At 43.6% G+C, this 6,551-nt stretch overlaps 1 pseudogene; it reads right to left on the bottom strand.

The window, feature by feature from the left end:
* Positions 1-4,073: 4,073 nt before the first annotated feature.
* LOC119802366 lies at positions 4,074-4,197 on the bottom strand (annotated as a pseudogene).
* Positions 4,198-6,551: the final 2,354 nt, after the last annotated feature.

The following is a 6,551-nucleotide window of genomic DNA, read 5'->3' as shown; positions in this document are numbered from 1 at the left end:
CACCAACTCAGGTAGGCTGACTGACCAGCAAATTGCAGGGATCCTCCTGTCTCTGCCTTTCCCAGGCCTGGATTACAGTGTCACATTCAGCTTTGACATGGGTGTTAGGGGATAAACTCTTGGTCCTTGGGTTTATGCAGCAACCTGCTTACCGACTGACCCATCTCTCCTGCCCTTACCGGCATTTTAAACATGTCACCGAGACAGTTGCCCTGCCTGTGATTGTTTCTACTGTTCACACAGTTGCCCTCCTGACCTTCTTCACCCTCTGGCAACCCTTTCCCATCTTGCTTATGACCTGGAAGACACATCCTTTTGAGCTGGAGAAGGCAAAGGGACCCTTGCCTCTGGGTACCAGGTCAAGTTGCCATATGGGGATCCCGACAAGAGATGAAGGCAAGAGGTAGCCCATGGCTTCAGCTTCCTCCCAGTCAGGTGGCCTGATTAGTGAAGGCTGACTCACTTGACGAAAGAGTACAGTGCTTTCTGGATGATTCTCAACACCCCTCACCAGCTCCATGTTCTTTCAGCAAGTCTTCCACTTTCCCTATTGGATTGGTTAAAGCTGTGTTGTCTTTTGGACCAATTCTATTGCTCACTTTCAACACCTCTTGGGGTTTCCATAGGCCCCAGGCATGCTTTCATAGATGGCCCTTTAATTATACATTGTTGGCTGGTTCTTTCATGAAAACATCGTTAGAAATAGACCTGATAACAATGGGGCTCTGGCTCTAAGGAAAGAGGTACACGACTGGGACTTGGTACTTCAGACATTTTTTTTTCTTCATTCCTTCGATTATTTTTTCTTCTGGGAAACAACCTCCATTCTCAGTCTCTATCGCCTTTCCTCCTTGTTTTGCTTTAATTCTATTACACATAAAATTTGGTTTTCTGAGGGATAAAGAGATGATAGAGATGAGCAAGGATCTTACAAAGGAACCGATTTGAGCTCCCTGCATCCACATTAGTGGCTTACAACCACCTGTAACTCTAATGCCAGGGAATCTGATGCCTCTGGTCTCAACAGTCACCCACGGAGACATGCTAACATGTGCACACACAAAATTAAAGATAAAACAAATATTTTTCATAAAAATGGAGCTGCCCTTTCTGATGACATTTATTTTTGTCTCTATGTACTTATTTTCACTTGATGTATTTTTTTAATTTACCCTAAAACAACTTCTTTGACACATATATCACTTAAAATTCTGAGCTAAGTTCCCACCTGTCTGGGGATCTTCATATTACTAAATTGCAGCTGATTCCATGTGGCAGAGGATACCCCTGTGTGATTTCAGTATGTGTGAATTTGTTCATTCATCCACAGTGCAGGAGATGATCTGTCTTCATAACTGTTCCCTGGGTACATTGCTGCCTTTGAGTTCTCTGTAGATCCTGTTGGTCCTCAGTGATGTGATAGTCTTGGTGATAGTCTATGGTTCTTTCAATGGTCAAATAGAATAGTGCTGTAGTTTCGAACTAGAAATTGCAGGCTTGTCCATTTCTGCTTTCATTTCTATCAGTTTTTGTTTGGCATGCTTTGCGACTTTGTTAGGGTTGCCATGGGTTAAACAGACTCCTCAGAACCTATCCATTGTATCTATTTTCAGTAATCACCCTGACAAGGTGATGAGGTCACAAGACTCTGCCCTCATGAATAGATCAAAGACACTATGACGGGCGTAGGTCACGTATAGAAAAGACAGATCTACCCCTCCCATTATATTTATTTGCCATATGATACCTTTAGCCATGACATGTCCCATCAGGAATTCCCTTACCAGATGTGATCTTCCAGCCCTCTAAAAACACAAACCAAATACACTTGTCTTGCTTATAACTTACTCAGTCTCTGGTATTCTGTTATAGCAGCAGGAAATATATCAAAAACACATGTATATTCATCTAGGATTCCCTTAACATTTTTGGTTGGCCAACCCTTTTATTCCTATGGAACATTTTGATTCATCCCTGGTAAGTGTTTTTGGTTTTGTTTTAAAGTATCTGTTTTTTGTTGATGGAGGACTCTCATTGGCTAATAAAGAAACTGCCTGGCCTATTTGATTGGCCAGCCCTTAGGTGGGCGGAGTAGACAGAACAGGAAGAAGGAAGTGAGGTAGATGGCTCAGTCAGATGCTATGCCTCTCCTAAGTTAGGCAGACCACCATGCCTCTCCTCAGGGAGACAGACGCAATGAAGCTCCAGCCCAAGATGGACGTAAGCTAGAAACTTCCCGGTAAGGCACCACTTCGTGGTGTTACACAGATTATTAGATATGGGTTAGTCAAGATGTGAGTAAGAGGCTGGAAGTAATGGGCCAGGCAGTATTTAAAAGAATACAATTTGTGTGTTGTTACTTCGCGTGTTAAGCTAGCCATGCTGGAGCCAGGCAGGATAAAAAGCAGGCCTGCCCGCAGCACCTCACTACATTTTGTTTTAAAGTAATCTGTTGCTAATACAGCTATTCCTACTCAGCTTTCTTTGGATTCACATTATGTCATTTACCAATCATTTACTTCCAAACTTACCTAGGTTACAGTTAGATTAAGATCTTGCTTATAGTAAACAGTTGTATTCTTTTTAAACTTATTGTCAGTCTCTGTATTGAAGCTGTTTCATTTAGACCATTTATATTTAATGTAATTACCGATCTGCTGGAGCTTAACTCTTTTTGTTTCTGTGTGTTCTTTGGTTCTCATTTCTCTTTCCTAGAACTCTGAGTTACCTGAACACCCTCTAACCCAGTGTGATATATCTGTGGTCATTCCCAGCGTATCTCTTTGTGTGGGTTTCTTGATGACTGCTTTAAATATCACATTTGCCTAAATCATTTCTCATAGTCACGTGGTGCTGATAGTCATTAGCCCAAGAGTCACAAAGAAACAATTCCCCTTCCAAACCCCATTACTAAACTCACCTACTATGCCGGGCAGTGGTGGCGCACGCCTTTAATCCCAGCACTCGGGAGGCAGAGGCAGGCGGATCTCTGTGAGTTCGAGACCAGCCTGGTCTACAAGAGCTAGTTCCAGGACAGGCTCCAAAGCCACAGAGAAACCCTGTCTCGAAAAACCAAAAAATAAATAAATAAACTCACCTACTGACAACATTAATATTTCCTCTACATATACTGAAGACCATAGTCAACAATGGTTTTTGCCTCAAGCACCAGACATTATGAGAAAATTAGGCTCAGTAAGAGAAGACTTTTATGTTACTCACCTTTTATTCTTCTTTTGTTTCTTACATTTTGGTCTTCATTCTTTTTTCTCTTACAATGTTCGGATACATCTTTTATGTTCTCTTCCTGCCTTGGAGAATTCTCTTCAGTCACTCTTTTAGGGTAGATCTACTGGTGACAAAGACTCTTTGTTCTCGTTAATCCTAAAACATCTTCATTCATCTTATTTTTAAAGGGTATTTTCAGTGGACATAGATTTCTGAGTTGATAAATCTCTTCTTTAGCCATTTGAAAAGCACTGTACATTTCTTCTTGGGGTCCATGACTGCTGATAAGAAACTAGCTGTCATTTAAATTGTTTTCCAACTCAAGATGGGGGTAAGATAAACATTTTCCTCTGACTCTAAGGATGTTTCTTGGTCTTTGGTGTTCAAAGTCTGGTGGTGAGTGTCGTGCGTGATCTCTATGGGACTGCACTGTGTTGTCTTGCTAAGTTTCTTTATTATAAGGGTCAGAACTTGAAAATTGTGAGAGATTCTCAGCCATTTAAAATGCCTTCTTCCTCTTCCCCTGTTCAATGGCTGCGGTGTGTCCTCTTATGGAGGGACCTCTGAGCTCCACTTCCTCCTCTGGGCTCTTTGAACTCTGTTGTCATCCAGACTAAGTCGTTTTTACTGCTCTGTCCCCAAGTTCACTGATGCTTCCTTCTTCCCAGTCTGCTGTTGAGTGTGCCCATTTTAAAATTCCAGTTACCATGTTTCCATTTGATTTTTCTTTCTACTTCCATTGTTTTTCTCCTGAGACTTTCTGTACATCTGATGCAACTTTTTCATGCATTTTTCCAAGCTAGTCCCTGATTACTCAATGACGCATTTTCTTCTTCTTTCCAAATCCATGGATCCTCCTTCACAATACACAATGGCCTGGGCTTAGGCAAACAGGGGTTAGCTTTTCTCTGCCTCTTTTCTATATAGAGTCAGCATAAGAACACAGCCTGTGGTGAGCATGAGGAGGGCTCCCTAAAGCACCGCCAAGCTCCTCCAATAACTCCAATATCTGTGCCATCTGGGTGTTGATTTCTGTCTATGTTCTTGTTCTAGTTGAAAATGTCCTGGTTCTCGATATGATGAGGGGTGACTTTCATAGTATCTTAAACACTTTCCCTCCTATACAGTGAGATTCAGGGACTTAATCTCCTGCCTCAGCAGGCACTGTGCATGTCACACTGATACCATGCCACTGTAACGATCAAACAGGTAAAAGTCCAAGTTCTTGCTCTGTATTTGGAGATAAGGATGCCTGGTTACTGGTAGAAGGCTTCAGGCTCACCACTATGCCCCTGACTTAGTTAGGATTACTATTGCTCTGATGAAACACCACGACCAAGCAACTTAAGGATGAAAGGGTTTATTCACCGTATACTTCCACATCATAGTTCTTCATCAAAGGAAGTCAGGGCAGGAACCTGGAGACAGGAGTTAATAAAGCCATGGAACGTTCGGCTCATTGGCTTGCTCCTCATGGCTTGCTCAGCCTGCTTTCTTACAGAACCCAGGGCCACCAGCCCAGGGATGACACTACCCACAATGGGCTGGGTCCTCCTCCATCAACCACTAATTAAGAAAATACCCTATAGTCTTGCCTGAAGCCTGATCTTATGGAGGCATTTTCTCAACTGGGACTCCCTCCTTTCTGATGACTCTGGCTTGTGTCAAGCTGACATAAAACTAGCCAGCACAATGGAAACCTTGTCAGCTTGACACACAAACACATCTCTTTTCAATTAGAACCGTTCCTTTCTCATTTATCCTCAAATGGCGCATTTATATTAATATCACAGCGTCAAACATAACTTGAAAAGTTCCAGTCCTTACAAATTCAAGCACATTAAAACCTCAATCTCCTGAAAAAAAAAATCCATTCTCTTTAAAAATCTAAAATCTCTTTTAAAAGTTCAAAGCCTTTCAGCTGTAGACTCTGTAAAAATCATAATTAAATACCTTCCCACTTCAAGAGGGAAGGACCAGGGCACAGTCACAATCCAAACAAAGCAAAACCAAGCTCCTATTATATAAGTAACCCAGTGTCCGATGTCTGGGATTCACTCACAACCTCCTCCAAAGGGCTTGGGTCACCTCTCCAACTCTACCCTCTGCAGCACACACAGCTTGACTTCAGGATCAGACAGGCTCATCCCTGTCACTGCTACTGTTCCTTGCGGTCCTCCCATGGTACTGGCATCTACAAAATGCTGGGTCTCTACTGCAGCTTGGCTACACTTTCACCAGTAGCCTGTCATAGGCACCCTCCATGGTGCCAGCTGTCAACTTCTCTGCATGACCCGTTCAGTGCTGGGCCCTCAAATGCTACCCAGGCTACACCTTCACCAATGGCTTCTCCTGGTCTCTCACAGTGCCAGATCTCAGCTGCTGTCCACAACCCCTTCGTGCCTTCAAAACCACTACCACCTGGGTGAGTCTTACACTATCAAGTTCAGCTGCCAGTGCGAGGAACAACCTTGGCTGCCTCTGGAACACAGCTCCTGTGTGCTGACTCCGAGGAAACACTTCCCAGAAGATTTCACCTCAACAGTACTAGTCTCTTCTTAACCACTGCTAAATTTCTCAGCTCCAGGTAACCGGCATCCAGTATCCCAGTAAGACAAAGGTCTTATTTGTATACTTCTGGTCTCTTGTTAATCACAGCCGATTCTTCAGTTCCACCTGACCAGACACCACAGAGTCATCACACAGAAGGCCCTGGTAGAGTCTTTGCTTCCCTCTGAGGTGTCACAGGCCAGGCCTCCATTGTCTGTTTACTCCCAGTCTTCCTAGAGCCTATGGAATCACTCACTGACCTGTCAACACTCAGGGGCTTTTATAGTTCGCAGCCCTAAAGTCCTTCCAGAGTAATCCCCAAAACAGCATGGCCACGTCTGTCGCAACAATATTCCACTCTCCTGGTGCCAATTTTGTGCTAACACACCCTCAGCCAAGCCAGCTTTGGGATGAAAGGGTTTATTGACTTGCACTTCACCTCACAGTTCACCCTCAAAGGAAGTCAGGACAGGGACTCAAACAAGGCAGGAACCTGGAGGCAAGAGGTGATGCAGAGGCCATGGAAAAAAAGCTATTGATTGGCTTGCTCCTCGTGGTTTGCTTAGCCTGCTTTCTTAGAGAACCCAAGACCAACCAGCCCAGAGATAGAACCTCCTGTAATGGGCTGGACATCTTTTATCAATCACTAATTAAGAAAATACCCTACAGGTTTGCCTACACCCTATCTTGTGAAGGCATTTTTCTCAGTCGAGGATCCCTCCTTCCTGAGGACTCTGGCTTATGTCAAGCCGACATAAAACTAGAACATGCTG

This window comes from Arvicola amphibius, chromosome 15, assembly GCF_903992535.2.
Source record: "Arvicola amphibius chromosome 15, mArvAmp1.2, whole genome shotgun sequence".
Taxonomy (NCBI): Eukaryota; Metazoa; Chordata; class Mammalia; order Rodentia; family Cricetidae; genus Arvicola; species Arvicola amphibius.
The sequence above is the reverse complement of the archived record's forward strand: the minus strand, read 5'-3'. Positions and strand labels throughout refer to the sequence as shown.